This window comes from Sus scrofa, chromosome 16, assembly GCF_054392235.1.
Source record: "Sus scrofa isolate SSC_HxYL_T2T_F1_AM1 chromosome 16, Sscrofa_HxYL_maternal_Yorkshire_Landrace_v2.0, whole genome shotgun sequence".
In the NCBI taxonomy this organism is placed as follows: domain Eukaryota; kingdom Metazoa; phylum Chordata; class Mammalia; order Artiodactyla; family Suidae; genus Sus; species Sus scrofa.
The window spans coordinates 90964005-90983804 of record NC_139398.1 but is presented as its reverse complement, the minus strand read 5'-3'; the positions used below and the strand labels follow the sequence as shown (position 1 = coordinate 90983804).

General features: G+C 54.2%; 1 long non-coding RNA gene across 2 annotated transcripts; it reads left to right on the top strand.

Moving 5' to 3' along the window:
* The first annotated feature begins 1952 nt into the window (after window positions 1–1952).
* On the top strand, window positions 1953–11917 carry LOC110257297 (uncharacterized). 2 transcript variants are annotated; one of them, XR_014830843.1, is made up of 5 exons: window positions 1953–5287; window positions 5415–5497; window positions 5646–6218; window positions 10325–10409; window positions 10627–11917. It is a non-coding gene; the product is annotated as an uncharacterized LOC110257297 (long non-coding RNA). The 2 variants fall into 2 exon arrangements; XR_014830844.1 differs by lacking the exons at window positions 10325–10409; window positions 10627–11917 and adding an exon at window positions 6398–6940.
* The last annotated feature ends 7883 nt before the right edge of the window (window positions 11918–19800 follow it).

Below are 19800 nucleotides of genomic sequence, written 5' to 3'. Positions count from 1 at the left end.
TGAGTTCTGAGGCTGGGTTAGCTGCAGGTGTAGAGCATAGAGATTCAGTATTTCTGCAGGTTGTACTCCATGGTGGGTTATTACAAGACAGTGAGTATCATTCCCTGTGCCGTACAGTAAATCCCCGAGCTTATCTCTTCTAGCTGTTGAAGTTGGTGTCTGTTAACCCCCTGCCCCCAACTTGCCCCTCCCCCGCCCGGCTCCCCTTTGGTCACCACGGGTCTGTTTTCTGGATCTACGAATCTGTGTTGCATATACCACATCCAAGCATGGAAGTTCTCAAAAATCTTTTCTTAGACGAGGGACAGACGGCAGATCTAATCCCAGCTAAGGCCGTCTCCCTGCCACAGGACCCCACCATATCCAGTCCTCAGGGACATCACTCAGACACGTGCTCTCTGCAGACAGGGACCGCATATTTCCAGACTCCTCTGCGTGAAGCATAAGAAACCTTATTGGGATTTCAGCTGATGCTCTTGGGAGTCCCAGAGCATGGCCTGTGTATCGCGGCCTCTATACTCTGCAGCTTTAGAGAGCGCACAGCAACCTCGTTTTCCGAATGTAGACCCTTCACCTGGACACAAGTCTGTTCCGTTCTGCGTTGTTTTAACGTTACATTGCCAGCACCTCTGCCTCCGCTCACAGCTGACATCAGAGAGCTGAGTCTCCAGCTTGGCCCCTGGGCTCTCAGGGACCCATCCTCGATTGTCTGCTTCTTGGTGTCCTGGTGGCAGAGGTCAGGCAGCTGACTCCGAGGATGCTTGTCTCAAACCCATCTCTGCGCCCCCTCGTTCCTTCTGTGGTTCTTGACGGCTCCACGGAAGAGGCCCCTTTGGACAGCTCCCCGAAAGAAATGGGGTTCTTTCCTGCTACGTACTAGCCCTGGGCTGTCAGAGCTCCCTGGCCATCACCTGGCAATGCCGCCTTCTGCCCTCGGAACCTCGCCTCTTGGCTGCCGGGTGGCCGTGCACGTCACTCATCTCGTTTGTCCCCAGCAAACATCAGTGGGTTGATGGAAGGGAGGCGAGCCCAGCCTGGCCAACCGGACTGTCTTTGACTGGGTTTTTATACGATGGAGCAAGGCAGTCGGGTTGTGATTTTGCCTACGTATGGTCTTTGTGTCTTCCTCAGTGAGATAGCATAAACCCCGGTGAAAGCAGGGTCAGGCGTGTCCGTCCTGGGACACACGATCGACAGGCAGAGAAGAGAAAAGGTGACTGAGCTGGAGACGGAGCAGAGAGGCAGCAGGAAAATGGACACAGCCAGAAGGGAAGGCGGGTGTCACCGCCCCCGCACTGGCTCAGAGTCGGCCCCAGAGCAAGCCCGCACTGGAGCCCCTGCTCCCAGTCCTGAGGGAGTTGGAGCTGGGCTCTGCCTCTGTAAAAAATTCACAGGTTGTGCAAGCTCTCCGTGAGCCGCTAGCCATGGGGAGGGGGTCCCGGAACCCGGCCAGGTTTGCAGCAGACCTGTCGGGACAAGTGGCCGGGCATGGGCTCCATGGCTGCGGGGCCGACGGGCGAGGCAGGGCTGGGCGCTCTGCTGCCCCCGCGGGCACAGAGCTGCCCACACTGCACGGTGATCCCCAGCCCCCCTGCTCACCCACCCAGAGCAGACTTTCCCTTTTTTGGGAAGAAAGTGGACCTGCTCGGCCCTCCGCCCCCAGCAGGCTGCTTTCCCCCCCCCCACCCCACCCCCGCCCTCAGAGCCTCTGCCCTCGGCCAGCGGCCTTATCTCCCTGCCTTCAGCACCTTCCGTCCCACCTGGAAGCCCTCAGGCTCACCTGGGCCCCTCGAGGGCGGGGAGTTCCACAAAAAGGCAGAGGTGTAGAAATTGGCCGGGGAAAAGAAGCATTCCTAGCTAATGAGAAGCCAAGTGTGTGCGTTTCTAAAAAATGTGCCCTTGAAGAGCTTCCAGACCCGTGAGCGCAAAGAAAAAGCAGAACAACCCAGAGCAGTTAGCACCGAGGCCTCCCGTTTGCAGGTAAGCGCGGCACCTCCGGCGGGTCGCCCCCCGCCCCCCCCAGAGAGGATCGCACCGCCCCCCCCAGGAACTGCGACCTCCACCGCAAACACGGCTGGTCACCTCCCTGGAACTGATCAGCGAGAAACCTGGAATTTTATTTTTGCTTCTAGAAAGGTAGCTGAAGGTTGGCGCATCCCCGGCCATACTGACAGCCGCGGCCGCAGCTGGAATACTTCAGAGTTTTGCTCTGGTCCCTCTCTCTTTATGAGCCCCGGGCCGCGGCAGTCTTGGGGGGTAGGCAGCAGATGCTTCTCATTTTATTCAATGTTCTTATTTTATAAAGCGAGAAAACGTGAACGGAGAAGAGTGACCTGCTTTGTGGGCGCGGTAAAGTAACATGGTGAAATCACTAATTATTTTAAAGCCACTGTGCAGAGAAACTGCTTAAACATATGTACGAAATAGCTCCTAATAGATTGTTGTAGCAATTTCCACAAGGACTGCTGTAAGTATAGAGAAATTAAAAATGGGATTGGTTAATAGAGTCTAGTAACATGCTCTGGGGCTTTTAATCTTGATTTTCTTTTCTCTTCTGTATAATTATACGGCGATATGAAGATAAACATACTAACTCTGGTCACAATTATCCCCCTCAAAGGAGGCAAATACAGTATCTTTCAAAGAGCAAGTTTCTACTTCTTAAAGAGATTTTTCCCAATGCGAGCGTCCTGATGTTGCGCCTCTACCTAGTCGGTCAGCACAGCTCATCCTGAAACTCCAGGAAGACAGCCTCATAGAAAAGAGGGGGCGGCTGGCATCGTGAGGTCAGTGTGTTTAAAACACAGCATTTCCGAATTTGCTCAACCCTCGAGCGCTTCCAATACCTTTTCATAAAAAGTAAGAGTTTCAAAGCCAACTTGATCTAAACCTTGTGTTCCTGGCGCGTCTGTCCTGGAGGCGCCCTGCGTGGGCGTCCACTGACCTGGGCACAGCTGCCATGGGGGTCAGTGGTCTCCAGTCGTCGGCAGGCAGTTGGGTCTGCGGGAATGCTGGCCACAGGTTGTCCAGCTCCAGCTGGACCTGCTGAGTTGGTGCTGGAGGAAAAGGTGAGAGCAGGTGCCAGCACGGGGGCCTCGGTCAGGAGCCTGATGCCCAACACAGAGGAACCTGTGCCCTTGTGCCACCAAGGCCACGGAGCACGTGGGAGGGGGGGGGTCTTCAAGGGGGGGCTTCTTTTGTTTTTCCTTTTTCTTTTTATGGCTGCACTGGAGGCATAAGGAAGTTCCTAGGCTGGGGGTCAAATCAGAGCTGCAGCTGCTGGTCTACACCACAGCCGCAGTTAACACCAGATCCGAGCGACATCTGTGACCTGTGCTGCAGCTTGTGGCACAGCCGGCTGAGTGAGGCCAGGCATCAAACCTGCATCCTCATGAATAATATGTCAGGTTCTTAACCTGCCAAGCCACAGTGGGAACTCCAGGAGTGGCTTCCTATTTCATTTTCCAATTGCCTTGTGCCAGCAGGTTGGTTTTGTTTGTTTTCTGTTGGGAATTTAAATTCCAGGAAAGCAATTTGAGATGCTCTGTCTGGAAATGCGTCTGTTCAGGGGGGGGCCTGTACAGTGTTTGCCTCTAAGCCAGGAAAGGCTGTGGGGCTGAGGGCCGGGCTGCTCTCAGCCCAGAGCCCGAGGGCGGCTTTTTACGGCAAGGCCAGCTCCTCGGGGCTTCTCGACGGGGTGAAAACAACCTCTGAGACCTCAGGTCGGACCAGCCGTGTGTGGGTGGGAATGCGAACCTGCCCTCTGACAACAAAGTCTCTTAAAGTTGCAGCAAATCCCCTGTGACCCCCGCCCCCGCCACCGGCCATGGCCACGGCCGCGTCCGTCAGCCGTGTTCACAGAGGGGACACGCCAGAGCTGGCCCACGGGCTGTGTGGTCCTGCTTTGGCACCGTCAGCACAGGGGTCAGTTCACGGTTGAAGACAAGCTGACAGCCCTGCAACTTTCATGTAAGCCACGACCCCTCCTAAGAAGTGACACATTTTATTGTGGAAATGGCAGTTTGGCCCTAAATTGTACCTTTCCTGGCGATCAAAGCCACCTTCTTCTCCCTTGACTGGATTTGTGCTAAATGAGTGAAAGAACTTTGGGGAATGAAATGTGGTAAGTGTGTGGCTTTTTTTTGGTGTTTGGTTTGGTTTTCTTGTTTTATGCGTCGGGGTATTTTAGCTTCTGAGTACTCGGGAGAGTGTCACAGCTATAATCCAATGTCTAAAACTGTGCTGAGCAGACTGGCAAATACAAAGACGGACTTGGGGTTTTTCCTAAAGATCATTTGATTGTGTGAAAAGTAGTCAACTCTTTCACGAGGCTGTCGGGTGATAAGGCCATCGGGTGCCCGTCTGGGGGACGTTTCTCCCGTGTTCCAACAACCAGCGTGTTTCACAGCGTCTGCGTGCTCACTCTTCTAATTTGCATCTTCATCCGCTTTGGGGTCCCCGGTACTCAGGGGGCTGGGGGACCTGGAAGTCCTGGGTGGTGCTGCATTCTTGGTGTGACCTCCTTGGTGCCAGGCACACGGGGGCTCAGCTCTTTGGGGCGGGCCTGGCAGGCGGGAGGGCTTTGCCCTGGAGTCAGGGGAGCGGCCATGGGTCTTCGAGCCAGTGCCGCACGGTGCACCCTCCCCCGGCGAGCATGGGCTCCCAGTGCACAGACCAGGCCCCGCTGTGGCCAGGCTGGCACCCACCTTGGTGTGAGGAAGGGCCGGCAGAGAGCCGTCCAGGCCAGTGAAAACAGAAGCCACGTCCCAGGAAGAGAGGGCGCTGTGTGTGGCCCCAGGGGACTGCCCGCCTCTCATAGTCCCCTGCCCGGTGAGACCCGACTCCTCCAGCCACGGCCCCTCTGGGACTGGACAGGACTCTTGGGGTGACAGGCAGTTCCTGGGCTGGAAACACCACAGGGGATTTCAAGTGGCACAGGAAAAGTGGCACAGGAAAAGCAGGAGGAGACGATTCCGTGAGAGTCCACCTGCTCCCGGGAGCAAAGGAAAACATCGGTAACGAGGAGGCAGATGTGCCCAGACACTCCGTGCGCGAGGTCGCGGTCACGGGCTGCAGGGGTCTCGGGACTGGTCTCCAAGGGGCCCGGAACCCGACCCACCTGCCAGGCAGGGGCTACGCGCCACTCTGTGTTCCAGGGGCGCCACGCAGCCCAGTCCTGTGGGATTAGAATCTAACAAGGGCCACTACCAGGCGTGGCTCGTACAACTTCCGGAAGCTTCTCCCCACCCCGTCTTTGCTCTGTCGCCAGCTGGACGCCGAGGCCCAGGTAACCTGGCGGCTCAGGGGTTGAACAGGACAGAGTGTGGCCTTCGTGGCTGTGAATAGTTGTTGTTTGAGTTTCATTGCAGGAGAGTCGACTTACAAAGTCGTGTTTGCTCTTTTCCGCTGTACAGCACAGCGACGCGGTCATACATGCAGCATGTAATCGACAGGCATGTGTGCTTTCTCGAGGCGAATAGGGCTTTGGGGAGGGCAGGTAAGCTTTTACCACACTGTTCTGGAGGCTTCCTGTCGAAGTGGCTTGTTGTTACCCTAGCTGATGCAACGGGCGGGGGCGGAGCCGGGGGGGGGGGGGTGGGGGGGGGAAGGCGTCTAATACCACGTCCTGCGCTTCGCCTCTACAGGCCAGTATCCTGTGGAGGGACGTGCATCTTCCAGATCTCTTCGGAACCCAACAGCAACCTAAAAAGAAAATCTGCAGAAAAACAGAAATGTCCAACAAACAGCAGCGGAAGAGGGAAGAGAGAGACACAGGTGCCCAGGCCAGGCGCGAGCCCCGGGCACGGACGTCAAGCAGCGCGAACCTCCCACGAGCACGGACTGAAGCCCGGCAGGAGTCAGACACAGGGCTCGGCGGAGCCGCATCTGAAACAGAGGCCTCGGAAGAAGACGCTGGCGGAGGTGATACCGCGGCGAGCGGCTCAGAGGAGCAGGTGCGGCCGCACAGCGACCCGCTCGAAGCGGAGCTCTCATCTCCTGCGCCTGCTCCCCGTCGGCTCCCACTCGGGGTTACTGTGACCAGCGCCGCTGTTCCGAGCGCTTCGTACGTGTCCTTCCTGTGGGCTCCTTTGTCTCCACCTCCCTGGAGTCGACCCCAGAGTGGCGTTGCTGGGCCCTGCGGTAGGCCTTTTATTGAAGCTGCAAAGAACCTGTTTGCTGAAGAAGCGTCGGTACCACCTTACAGCCCAGTGTTGGAGGCGAGTCCACAGCCGGGGAGGGATGTTTCTCCATTTTCAAAGGTCTTTCAACTCCCGCAGCAGTATTTGGTTATTTCCAAAATACAAGCCTTCTTCTCTTCTTGCATTTTTTCCCCTGAGTATTTTATTATTTTTGATGCAATCATAAAAGGGAGTGTTTTCTTTATTTTTGGTTTCAGGCAAGGATGGAGAGACAGCCGTTTTTCTCTGCTGAGCTAGTTGCTGCCACCCTGCTGACTTCCTTTCTTCCTTACAGTGGTGTTTCTGTGAACTTAGAAGTTTCCTCGTGCAGCATTTTGTCACGGGGGAATGGGGGCAATTTTCTCTGTTTCCCGTCTCACAGGGCTGTGTCTTTATTTCTTTTTCTTGCCTGATTGCACTGGCTAGACCCTCTCAGACAATACTGACTAGAAATGCAAGCATGCTCATCCTCGCCTTGTTTCCAGTTTTAGGGAGAAAAGCGTCCAGTCTTTCGCCATTAAATTTAGGCTAATGAGTTACACTTTTTTGTAGATGTCCTGCATTATGAAATTTTCATCTGTTTCTAATACTGAGTATTTTTAATTATAAACAGATGTTAGAGTTTGTCAAATACATTTTGTGCCTCTTTTCAGATGATTGTCTATGTTCTCCTCTTTATGCTGAATTTATTAAATTAATATATGTTGGATAGGAAACCACTTTGTGTTCCTGAATAAATTTTACTTGCTCATGGTGTGTAATCCTCCTTCTTATGTGCTGAGTTTGGTTCCCTAATATTTTGTAGAGAATCCCTGGGTCTTGTTCATGAGAGAGGCTGAGCTGAAGTTTTCTCTCCCTGGGATGTGTCTTCCTCTGCCTTTGACAGCAGGATAGCATCGGTCTCATAGAATAAATGGGGAGGCAGGTCCTCCTCTTCTGTTTTCTGGAGGAGTTGAGGAAGGAGTGGAATTCATTTTCCTTCAAAAGTCTGACGCAATCACTTAGGAAAGGCCACTAAGTGAGGACTTCCTACAAAGATTTCTTTCTAGGATTTTTCAAAGAGCAGGTTTAGGTTCACAGCAAAATTAAGACTAAGATACAGACAGTTCCCACATGGCCCCGGATTCCGCGCAGGCACAGTCTTCCCACCACCAGCATCCCTGCCAGAGGAGTGCTGATGAACACACAATGACACATCACAATCACCCGAAGCTTACCTTAGACTTTGGTGCTGGTGTGGTGCATCCTACAGATTTGGACAAACGTATGATGGCATATACCCACGATTGTAGTAACATTCAGAGCAGGTTCACTGCCCTGAAAATTCTCTGGGCTCCTTTTTCTCCCCAGCCCCTGCCAAATACTGATCCTTTTCTTGTCTCCATAGTTTTCCTTTTCTGTAATGTCATATGATCACAAACCTCCCAGTAGGGAGCCGTTTCAGACTGGCTTCTTTCTCTTAGTCATAGGCGTCTAAGTTTCCTCCACGTCTGGTCAGGGCTGATGGCTCATTGCTCGTTAGCTTGGAGTGATGTGCCATTGCCTGGTGAGGCTGGTGTGTTTATACATTCACTTGAATGTCATCTTGGCTATTTTCAAGTTTTGGCAGTTTTGAATAAAGCTGCTCTGAACATTCACAGCAGGATTTTGCGTGGGCGTCACCAAATTGCCTTCTAAGTGACTGTACCATTCCCTTCCCGCCGGCAGTGAATGAGCATTCCTGCTGCTCCATGTTGTCTTCAGCGTTAGGTGTTGTCCGTGTCCTGATGTGGATTCTAACAGGTGTGTCCTTGTTGATTTAACTCGCAGCTCCCGATGACATAGAAAAGGCAGCATCTTTCCAAATGCTTTACTTGCTATCTGAATATCTCCTTTGGTGAGGTGTCTGTTGAGGTGTCTTTGGTTCATTTTTCAGTTGGATTGTTTCCTTATTGTTGAGTTTTGTGAGTTCTTTGTATATTTCAGGTCATAGTCTTATATTGTTTGGAAACATTTTCTCCTAGACCCTGGTGTGCTTCCTCTCTCTTTTTTTTCTGTCTTTTTAAGGCTGCACCCTGGGCCCATGGAGGTTCCCAGGCTAGGGATTGAATAGGAGCTGTAGCCACTGGCCTAAACTGCAATCACAGCAAGGTAGGATCCAAGCCACTTCTATGACCTACCCCACAGCTCACGGCAACGCGGGATCCTTAACCCACTGAGCAAAGACAGGGATCGAACCTGCATCCTCATGGATACAAGTCAGATTCGTTTCCACTGAACCACAATGGGCACTCCTGCCTTTTTCTCTTGACATTGTCTTTTGCAGAGTAGAACGGAAGAGAAGTGCTTCATTTTAATGAAGTCCAGCTCATCAATATTTTTTCTAAAATTAAATTTAATTTTTTCATTAAAGTGTTGATTTACGGTGTTGTGCCAATTTCTGCTGTACAGCGGAGGGACCCAGTCGTACATCTGAATATTTTTTTCTCCTACTCTCTTCCATCAGGTTCTATCTCAAGAGACTGGATGTAGCTCCCTGTGCTGTACAGCAGGACCTCATTGCTTCTTCATTCTAAATGTCATAGTTTGCACCTACCAACCCCAACTCCTCATCCATCCCACTCCCGGCCCCCCTTGGCAACCACAAGTCTGTTCCCTGCATCTATATGTCTGTTTCTCTTTTGTAGATAGGTTCATTTGTGCCATATTTTAGGTTCCACATATTAGTGATATCATACAGTATTTGTCTTTCTTTTTCTGACTCACTTCACTTAGTTGCATCCATGTTGCTGCAAATGGCATTACTTCATTATTTTTTATGGCTGAGTAGTATTCCATTGTATATATGTACCACATCTTCTTAATCCATTCATCTGTTGATGACATTTAGATTGTTTCCGTGTCTTGGCTATTGTGAATAGTGCTGCAGTGAATATAGGGGTGCGTGTATCTTTTTGACTTACAGTTTTGTCCAGATAAATGCCCAGGAGTGGGGTTGCTAGATCATGTGGCAGTTCTGTATTTAGTTTTCTGAGGAACGTCCAGACTGTTTTCCACGGTGGTTGTACCAATTTACATTCCCACCAGCAGTGAAGGAGGGTTCCTTTTTCTCCACACCCTCTCCAGCAGGCAGAAGACCTAAATGGACATTTCTCCAAAGAAGACATACGGATGGCCAGTAGGCACATGAAAAAATGCTCAACATCACTAATTATTAGAGAAAAGCAAATCCAAACTACAATGAGGTACCACCTCACATGGTCAGAACAGCCTTCCTTAACAGCCAATTCTTTCCTTTCATGGATCGTACACTTGATATGGTATCGAGAAAGCCATCTCCAAACCCAAGGTCACCCAGGTTTTCTCCTGTGCTGTCTTCTAGGTCCTTGACATGTAGTGCTCCGATCCTCTTTGAGTTAAGTTTTGCGAAGGGTGTAAGGTCTGTGACCAGATTCTTTTTTATTTTTGCATGTGGATGTTCTGTTGTTCCAGTGCCAATTGTTGAAAATCGTCTTGGCTCTTTGATGTCACCTTGGCTCCTTTGTCAAAGAGCAGTTGACTCTATTTATGTGGGTCTGTTCTGTTCCATTGATCACTTTGTCTTCTGTTACCAATACCGCAGGGTCTTGATTATTGCAGCTTCACAGAGAGTCTGGAAGTGCCACTGCTCCAACTTCATTCTTTTCCCTTAATATTGTGTTAATTATTCTGAATTTGGGGGAATATTTGTAATTACTAATTGAGCTTATTTATGTGTAATGTATCTACTCCTATTTCATCCATCCTCTTGAATCATTTTGGCCTTGCTCAGTGGGTTAAGGATCCGGCGTTGCTGTGAGCTGTGGTGTAGGTCACAGATGCAGCTCAGATCCTGCATTGCGGTGGCCGTGGTGCAGGCTGGCAGCTGCAGCTCCAATTCGACCCCTAGCCTGGGAACCTCCATATGCCACGGGTGTGGCCCTGAAAAGACAAAAGATAAAATAAAGTGAAACACAAGGTTCTGTAGAAGTACGGTTCTCCTCATTTTGGTTTTTATATCTGAATTCAAAGTTGTGGAAAACCCACCCTTTGCATAGTGATTTTTACACTTGACGATAGGAAGGCAAGTGAATGTTTTCATCTTCAATTTAATCCTTTTACTGTGTGTGCTTATGTTCTTATTTTAGGACTATCTCCTCAATATAAAAATTTCTGAAATTATAAATGAACAAAGATGAAACGGAAATCCACTTCTAACGTCACCTCCTGGAGGTAATTCCTGTTAGCACGTTAGTGCATTTCCTTACGGTTTTGTGATGCTGTGGCCATTTGCTGCTGTCACTCAGAGGCATCGTCAACTCAATCTGCAGCATCTTTAAGAATCTGCATGACCTTCCACTCTTTGCCTTTTCTTTTTTAACTGCTGTGTGTTCTGTCTCAATGACACCTTTGTTCAGAATGAGTTTCAGGCTCTCTGTACATTGTTTAGGTTAGATGCCTGAAAGAGGGAATTTCTAGGTGGACAGACAGGAGTACAACCAAGGACCTGCGTGTTGTCCAGTGACCTTCCTGAGATGTGGTCCCCGTCGCACTTCCATCCTTAGCATCAGTCGCTTTGAAAATAAATTCCACGTTTCAGACCAGCTCAGATTTACAGAAAAATTGTGACGATAGCTCCAAGAGTTGCCAGGTATTCTGCCGCCAGTTTCTCCTATTATTAATAGTTTCTATTAGAGGCTACATCTGCTACGCTTAGTGAACCAGTCTGGACTCGGAATTATTATGGAAGATTTCCTCAGTTCTTACCTGACGTCCCTCGTTCGGTCCCAGGATCCCAGCCAGCGTCGCCGTCCGCACGGCTTAGCTCTGGCTTCTTAGGAGGGATGCAGGGAAGTCTCATCAGTGAGTGCAAAGTCAAGGAGAGTTTGGTAAAGATCTCATCCACGCCCAGTGCTTCGGGAGTCGTGCTGCGTTAAGGAAGGTGCCGGGGGCGGGTCCGCATTCAGGCTCGTTCCAGCATCTTCCTGTGGCCTCCACATCTGAGCCACTGGCTCCGACGGGACAGGTCTCATCTCACAGCCCTGGCAAGAGGTGACAGTGTGCAGGGGATCCTTGGTGACCGCAGTCAGGGCCTGAGGATGGAAGCGTGACCTGCGATCCCGAAGGGGAACCGGCCTCGGGGAACCGGCTCCCTCCCTTTTCAGAAGAGGCAGGGGCTGGGCTGCGTGTCCTGTGAGCTCAGGCTCTGCGCGTCCACGTCCTACTGCCCCTGCTCGCTCGGGCGCGGGCCCTGTCTCCTGACTTATTTTCCGATCCTGTCCCAGTGAGCGAGAGGCTGTGCGCGGACGTGATCAGTAGCTGTGTTTGCAGCCACTGCTCCGCGGCCTGCGCCTGCGACAGCTGCAGTGCCCACCCTCCTCTGTCTTTGTGCTTGAAGCTCTTTCACGGCTGAAAACAAAAGGAATGCCATTATTGATTTCTAGAAATGACGCTTCACAAATGTGTTTTGGATAGCACTTTCTCCTTGGTGTTCAGCTAGGTAATAGCAAAATGATGTGTTCTGATAAATTACCAAGTGCAGATGTTAAGTGAACCAGTGGAGACGGAGCAGCCTTCTTACTGTTCGCTCCAAGAAATGTATACTGTGCCCTCAGCACACACCTAGGATTTTATATGTCACGAGGATTTTCTAAAAAGACTGCTTAGAAGCTGTGTAATGACATGAATTGATTCCTTAAGGGTCTTGAATCTGAGATTAAATGTTTAAAAAAAACAGGAAATGTTTGTCTTGTTCCTAAGAATTCTCCTCCGTCGGAACCTCCACAGATGACACCTGGCCCATAGCCTGGCCTCTGAGAAGGGCAGACAATAGAAAACGAAGCCACTTTTCATGGAGGTCGTGCCAAATCCTCCGTCCTTCAGAAGTGGCAGGAAACCTCACACCCTTACGAAGCAGAAGAGAAATGTGCCTTCCTCTACTCGCCGTGGCACCTGGCGGGTGCCACGGCCTTTGGGAAAGGTGCGCTCAGTGTGTTGCAGGGTCCCCGCCCCCGCCCCCACAACGGCTGGGTCACACGTGCCCGTCTGCTCACAAGCACGTCATTTGCCTTTTCCTCCATCTCATGTCTCATAGAATCCACTTGGCTGCAGGGGAGTCATGGCTTTCTGAGCCCATCCGCCCTGCCTCTCTGTCTGCCCAGTCCACTCTGGTCCCCGAGGTGTAGACAGTGCAGGGCACGTCCCGTGAGACTGAATTTCGGTGACAAACACGGTTCTGAACTCTAGGGCACTGGGGACACGGGCCGGCCGCACACGCTCGAAGTGTGTGCTTTCACCTCCACCGCGGCCCTAAGGCCCTGGCCCCACTTGCACACTGGGGAGCCGAGGCTTTGGGCAGGGTCACACCTGTGCACACCCGCCCCCGTGAGGGCAGCCCCGGGCGGACGCCCTCCCTCGAGGCAGGATCTCCTGCCCCATCGCCCCCTTCAGACCGCCGGTCTCCACTCCCCCATCACCAAGGAAACCGCTCCTCGGGGTCTCCCGTGCTGTGGCTCTGCCACCTCTTCCCTCAGGTGACCAGCACTGCAGCCAGCTCAGGGCGACCCCCGCCCTCCTCCCCCCATCCCGGCTCCTCCGCTGACTGGCCGTCGGACACCCGTTCCTCTCAGCAACTCGACCTCTCAGGTCCAGCGACCTCCTCCTGCTCCCCTTTGCACCCACTCAGGTGTCCCTGGGCCAGGTCAGCATCCGCACGCCCCACCCCGCCACAGGGTACAGCTGAGCGGGTTCTTGCTGGTTCCTACGTAATGACTCGGAGACGACCCTGTTTCCTGACTTATTTTCCGATCCTGTCCCAGTGAGCAAGAGGCTGTGCGCGGATGTGATCAGTAGCTGTGTTTGCAGACCACCCTCTGTCTCCGTGGACCACCCGCCAGCCCCCTCCCGCTCCGGGCCACGGCGTTATAGTCCCTGGTGCACTTTTTTCCATCGCAGCATCGGACAAACCATGGCCACCGAACACCGAACCCTCTCTTCAGGTCTGCGCCCAGGAAGTGCCTCCCAGGGCCCACGTTCAGGACCGCTGGCCCCAGGAGGCTGTGGCTGCCCCGTGTTGCTGCCCCCTCGGCCCTCACACCCACTCGCCTCCCCGTGATGCTGCTTCCAGCCCTTCTGGGCTCTCCAAGCCTCCTCTCGCCGCGCCCTGCACCGGCCTCATTTCCCAGCGTCAGGATAACAGACGCCAGCAGAGAAAGGCAGCCGGTAACACGCAACCATTCCACCTTCGCTTTGTTTCTGTCCTGTCCCCACGGCCCTGGTTTTGGAGCCCACTCCCCCTTACCCAGGAGCCTCACGCTGTGGCTTATAATTTTTGCTCCCAAACTCAGCCTCTCTCTCACAACTGCCTCTCTCCTCTCAGCCTCAGGTCCTTCCCAGTGACGCCGCTGCAGGGGCTCCTTGCACTTGCGCCGCTCACCCTGTTTTTACGCGCCCGTTCCCCTGAATTTTCTTTCAGAGAAAATACCTGAGAGATACAGGCCCATAAATTCACTCCATCCTCTTATTTCATGTTTGCGTCTCCAATGAACTATACACGTTTTTCTTTTCAAAATAGCTCTTAGCATCCAGAGGGCCTTACGGGTGGCACCCCTTTCACTTTGTAGTCACTCCTTCCATTACCCCCTCTATTTTCCACATTAAATACATTAATTAGAATTTTATTGGCGGTGCTCATGGCCTACAGAAGTTCCCAGGCCAGGGATTGAACCCGCACCACAGCAGCGGCGATGCTGGATCCTTAGCCCGCTGAGCCACCAGGGAACTCTGAGAGTCCTCTTTCGATGGTCTCATTCTCTTTCCTCGGGAGTGAGTTCCCCATTTGCTGACTTGTGTGCCGTGCGCCTGCGCATTCGTCTCCAGGATGGGTCTCCCTCCCTCTCCGTCTCCCTCCCCCACAGAGCCCAGCTCAGAGCCCAGGCTTCGCTGCACGTCCGTTCGGGCCAGGGGCCTCTGATCTAGCAGATGGCCTGCCCCTCACCTAACACAACGGCGGCCCCGAGCGAAGGTGGCTGCGGCGGACGTCCTCGTGCCTCTCGGGGGGAGCGGGAGGCAACGGCCGTTCCTGCTTGGAGCAGTTCCAAATCCCGCCAGGCGCGCCGTCCCCTCTGCAGCCGGGGCCCAGTCCTCGTCCTGGGAGGGAACCCCCACAGCCCGGGGCTTCTGGTTCCGCCTTTTCGGGAAGAAGGGGACTTGGGTTGCAACTGGGCCGCCTTATCGGCCTGCTTCCTGCCCATGGCAATTTGGGGGGCGCCGCAGGCTTCTCTTCATGATGACTTTCTCCGTCCTTTTCAGCCAAGGGCGGCGATTCCCTTAGAAACTCCATGAGCTTTCAGCGCCAACTTACAACCCCTTCCATGAGGCAGGAGGCGCACTGACAAGTCTAGTTAGGTTATTCAAGATAAAGCCTCTCTCCACCTGACCCTCTATGAGGCTGCACAGAAGGGCCCTCTAAGGCCTTAGAAGCACAGCCGTCTGGCTTAAAGGGCCCGTGAGAGAGGCCCCCAGGAGCCTTGCGGTTTAATGGGAGGCTTGGCCCTGTCGGATATCGTATTGAAGGGTCTGCAGCTGTGCCTCGATTCCGCGAGGCTGTATCTTCCTGGCAGTACCCACTTTGGTCTCCGCCTGAGGCCGTCTCTCCCTTGAGGCCCTTTGGGGCTGCAGGGACAATTGCGGGCCTTGCTGATTTCACACACACTCTACTCCAAGACCAAACAGACTGTCGCTCCCTCTCTCCTCCACATTTTATCGGAGCGAGTAAAAAGGCGGCAGGTGGCACTTTCGAATTCTGCCTAGAAAGTTCCTTAGCGAGATCACAATGATTCTAAGGTACGTTTTCCGTATCCTGTGTCACCAGAGCCGCCAGTGCTGCCGAGGGTCTGCCACCAAGTGACAGGGGCTTCCTTCCCCCGGAGTCCAGAAACGCTCTCCCCCCTTCCCGTAGCGCCCGTCCAACCGCCCCGTCAAGCTTTTCAAACTGTGCCTGGCGTCCAGCCTCAAACCCAATGTCACATGTTTTGGGTTTTGGGTTGGCAGCTTCCCACCTCCCAGCCCTGGATTCTGTTCCAGTTCCCGGCTGCCAGGGAACAGATCACTCCAACGTGGAATGGTGTAACGTGACAACCGCTAAGGCTGGACACGGCGTCTATGGGGCAGAAGTTCTGAGCTGCGAGCTGCTCACGTGGGTGTGGGCAGGTTCCAGCGGGGCGGCCGCATCTCCAAGCTCATTCGGGCTGGAAGGCGATGCCGGCAGCTGTCTGCTGATAGGGGGTGTCTGCAGGGATGGTGGCCCCGGGGTGCTTGGGCTGCTCACGGCAGGCTGGCTGAGTTCCAGGAGGGTGTCCTGAGCCGAAGTGTCTGGGGGTGAGGAGCCTGGAGGCCACGGCGGCAGCGGCAGCCTTTTCTGCCCGGCCTTGGGTGCCACGCCCGTTACACCTGCCTGTGCTCAGAGTTCTCGTGAGACGTACGGCCCTTCCCGAGCTCCGGATGGATTCGTGCCCATCTTGAACTCGTGCGTCCAGCTCAGCTCAGGAGGGGTCTCTGCCTCCTCGGGCAGGTCCGCACTGCCCTGTGTGCATGTCCACGTCACTCCCGGGAGCCACCCGGGCACAGGTGTGACTTCACATTGATTCGTGTGACTGCGCGGCCGGACTCTGGTTCCTGGAAGGTCATGACTTTTACTGTCCCCTGGACATTGGTGATGCCAGTTCCTCGCGGAGGACTTGGCCAGGGTTAAACATCTGACAGGCATTTGTTGAAGAAGGGCTACTTGGAAATGCAGCTTGTGATGTGTCCCTCGCTGTCCCCTCTGTCCCACTACCCCTGACGCACCTCTGCCATCACTTCAGGGTCCTTCCCCTCCCCGCTCCCTGTCTGGGCATCTTCACTCTTCCCCTGCCTGGTACTGTGCCCGCCGCCTTCCACGCATGTGGCTGAGGAGCCAGCTGGACGAGTGGCTGCATCATAGTCTGGCTCCTCTCTCACCAGCGGGGCTTCTGTCCATAACACGGCTCTGTCTTCACGCCTCCTGGGGCTCCCTACCTGCCTTTGGGTGACTCAAAATCGTAACTGTCTTTCCTGTGAATTCGCCTGTCGCTCTTCACAGAGTGACCCCACCCTGGGCCGGTCCGTCGGCTCGGCACATTCGCCCCGCTCCCCACGAGGGCCGACGTGAGCCTGCACTCAGATGCCTGTGGATCCGCAAGGGCCCGGTTCTCTCTCGCGGCTGCCTCTGCGTCTTTCTCTCTCATCTCTCTCGCCTCATCTGTGTGTCCCTCTCCATCTCTGTGTGTCTGTAACAGGGATACAGTGCTCTCCCGCTACACCCAGGGCCCCACTGTCTTAAAATGTTCAATATATACATATAAAAGAATATATATATATACGAATATATATGTATAAAAGAAACGAGCTCTAGAGAACCCCGGGTCGCAGGGACGGCATTTGGCACGGACACAGTGTGAGAGCAGAGAACGCCCACCCTGTCCGTGTGATGCGGCCCCCGACCTCCCTTTCGCTCTGCGGTCGCCACTGACGTGGACCGAAGCCTCCCCCCTCGTTCTCCGTGTTCCGGAGGCGCAGTCACAACACACAGTTAAGACCAAATTCTGCGTATCTTCCAACAAGCATCTTGTGGACGACAAAGCGAATGAATGCAGAGAAGGGTGGGTCTGGCTGAATGAGTTGTAACAGTTGCTGCTTGTCCGTCTGAGCCCCACGTGGTTCTCCTGCTGACCGACCTGCGCATGCGGTTTACACATGCATCTTGTAGCTCACGTGTTAAAAGGCGCATTCTTCAAAAACAAGGTGAAAATACACGTACAGAGAAAAAAATGAGACGTATGTAATTGCTATCTATGGTAGTTATTCTTTTGCATGAAAATCCCGATGAGTCAAAATTTGAACGAGAAAAAAAACAAACAGCTAATCAGTTTGCTAGGGCTCCAAATGTTAGCTTTCAAAAAACGCCCAACCAAACAAAACACCCTGCACCGTGGAACAGAAATCCGTATTTACCCAGGGGCTTTCTTTCTTGCAACCCTTCGGTCCTCGCAGTGGCTCCACTCTGCTCGTGCAGTGCGGGCGCTGGGCCAACAGGTGGCACAAACGCCTTTGACTCGCGTGCTGCGCGGCTCCCCGAACGCCCGCCGCCCAACCGCAGGCACCCCTCTCACCAGCTGCAGGGCGCTCCCCGTGGCGCGGGGCTGGGCGGGTCCGGGTCGGATCGGGGGCCAGGCGGGGGTCCCTGCGGGGCGGGGGCGGGGCGGGGGGGCTGGAGGAGCAGCGCCTGGACGCGGCTCTGGGCGGCACGCCCTCTGCTGGCCGCCCGCGGACTCGCCGGCCCCTGGGCCTCGTGCTCCCCACCATGGGCAGGGCAGGTGCCCGCTGGCAGGTGTGGGTCTGGGCAGGTGCGGGGCTGGACAGATGGTGGGCTGGGCAGGTGCAGGTTGGGCAGGTACGGGGCTGGGCAGGGGTGGGCCAGACCCGTGGGGATTGGACGGTCCTGGATGGGCTGGGACTGGGGTCTGGCTGGTCACCAGCCTGGCTGAACTGGCCAGGGGTTGGGAGGGAGTCAGACAAGAGCTGGATGCCTGCTGGGGTTGGACAGGGAATTCCTTGCGGCTCCCCCAACCGCTGACCCTGGATCCAGAATGGGAAGCTCCTCGTTATTCTTGCTATTATTAATTATTTAGGGTTCAGTTAAACAGCTTCCCAGCCTCTCCCCAGAGTGTGGGCGCACCGACACATGGACATTCCAGCAAGGCCGCCCCACACCCGCGCCTTCCAGGGGCTCCTGTCTGAGCCAGCCTGCGTGCCAGGCGGGGGAGGCAGGCCTGTCACTCCCAGGTTCCAACTCACTGGAGAGAAGCCTGCGTGAACCTGTTTTTAATGTGTCAAATCAGAAAGTCACTTCCCGGCAATAAGGTGGTAAGGGGTTTCGGCCTCCCGCGGGGCCTCCAGGAGACTCTGCAGCGGGATGACGGGCTGCTCCCACCCACACCGGGCAGCCGAGGGTGGCCTGGGTGTCACTCACACAGCCTGTGCCAGGAAGTGTGCCCTTTCTCACTGTGAGTGAAGCCTCGCGCTTGGGTGGGGGTGGGTCACCTCCCAGGACTCAGCGTCCGCTCCTCTGGCTGCGCCTGGAGCCTGGCCTGGTGGGGGCGCCCCCGCCCCCTGAGGGCCCCGTGTCACTCTGTCCCCAGAGCCTGCGCCCAGGAAGTTGCTTTACCTGGATGTGCGGTGTTCTGACTAAGGGGTTCTCAGTTTAGATCTGGCTCGTTTTACAGCTCTTAGGGTCGGTCAGAAGCATCCCGGTAGAAGCCTCCTGGCCTCTTGCACCTGCTGTGGGGGTGAGCACCGCTGTGACCTGTGGAAGGAGAAGGGGGGCCTTCGCTGGTGGTCAGTCCCGCTCAGGCCCCCAGGCCCTGTTTGCAGGCACTTCCCATCCTCCCTCCCCCGTAAAGTGGTTCTGTGGTTGCCCCCATTTTACAGATGAGGAAATTGAGTCCCTAAGTGACTTATCTGCTGGTCTGGGGCCAATGGGGTTGCCAGCCTGGGTATGTCCACACCTGACCCCGGGCACTTTGCAGGCTGGACGTCTTCCCCAGAGAGGGGCAGGGCCTCACGGGCACAAAAGGAAGGGGTCAGCTTTCAGTAGCCTCTTGTCAGTGAGCTTGGAAGTCAGGACATTCAGTCCCGTAGCCAGAAGTGATGGCCTCGCACGGAAAGGACCCCCACGGCCCCTGCTGGCTTCCCTTGGAGCGCCCCCCCCCCATTGTCTTCCAAGCCTGACCAGGGCCAGGGGTCCCGGAGGGCGTGTGTGACAGGAGCAGAGGTTGCGCAAGCCCTGGCCCCAAGGCAGGTGTGGGGGCGGTGACTTTAGGATGAAGCTCTCCCCTGGGCATCTGTGCTTCTCAAGGTCACGTGTGCCAAAATCGTAAGTGCGTTTCTTTTAATCCCAAATTCCTGGAATTGGGGAAAAGGTGGGTGAATGGAAAATTCGAAGAGGGGAAGCACAAAGCACTTGAACTCTCATCACCGCGTCTCTTTCAGGCTTTTTGGGACAAGCACTGGACGTGGTTCTTCGTGGGGCTGTAGCTCACGGCCCAGATGTCACGGCTAAGAGGACATCTGCTGAAAGCTGACCACACCTGCTTGTGTCTGAGGGGTGAATTTATGAGGCTGACATTTTAGGAAGTCAGAAGTTTAGCTCATTTCAAAGCCAGTGGAACAATCTAAAAGCATGTTGCCTCCTGGTGGCCGTCCATCCAGACTGAAGGCTGACTTTGAAGCGGCGTTGACCTTTCCAACGTCTCTAGAAAACGCAAGGTACGATGCTTGGGGCGAGCGCGGAGTCAAATCTTTTCCTCTTTAATTGATTCCATTTAAAAAAATGCTATGCAGGGACGAGATCGTTAATTGCCAATTATTTTCGTAAGATTGGTAAGAAAAACATGAAAACCAAAGAGAAGGGATATGAACCGTCAAATCAAGAAGAGCAATCCAGAGCAGCCAGTACACTTTGAAACACGCTCTGCCTCACGCTGGGCAAAGACAAGCGCATTCTTGAAACAACAACCACACGAAATGAAAATTCCAGTTTCACCTG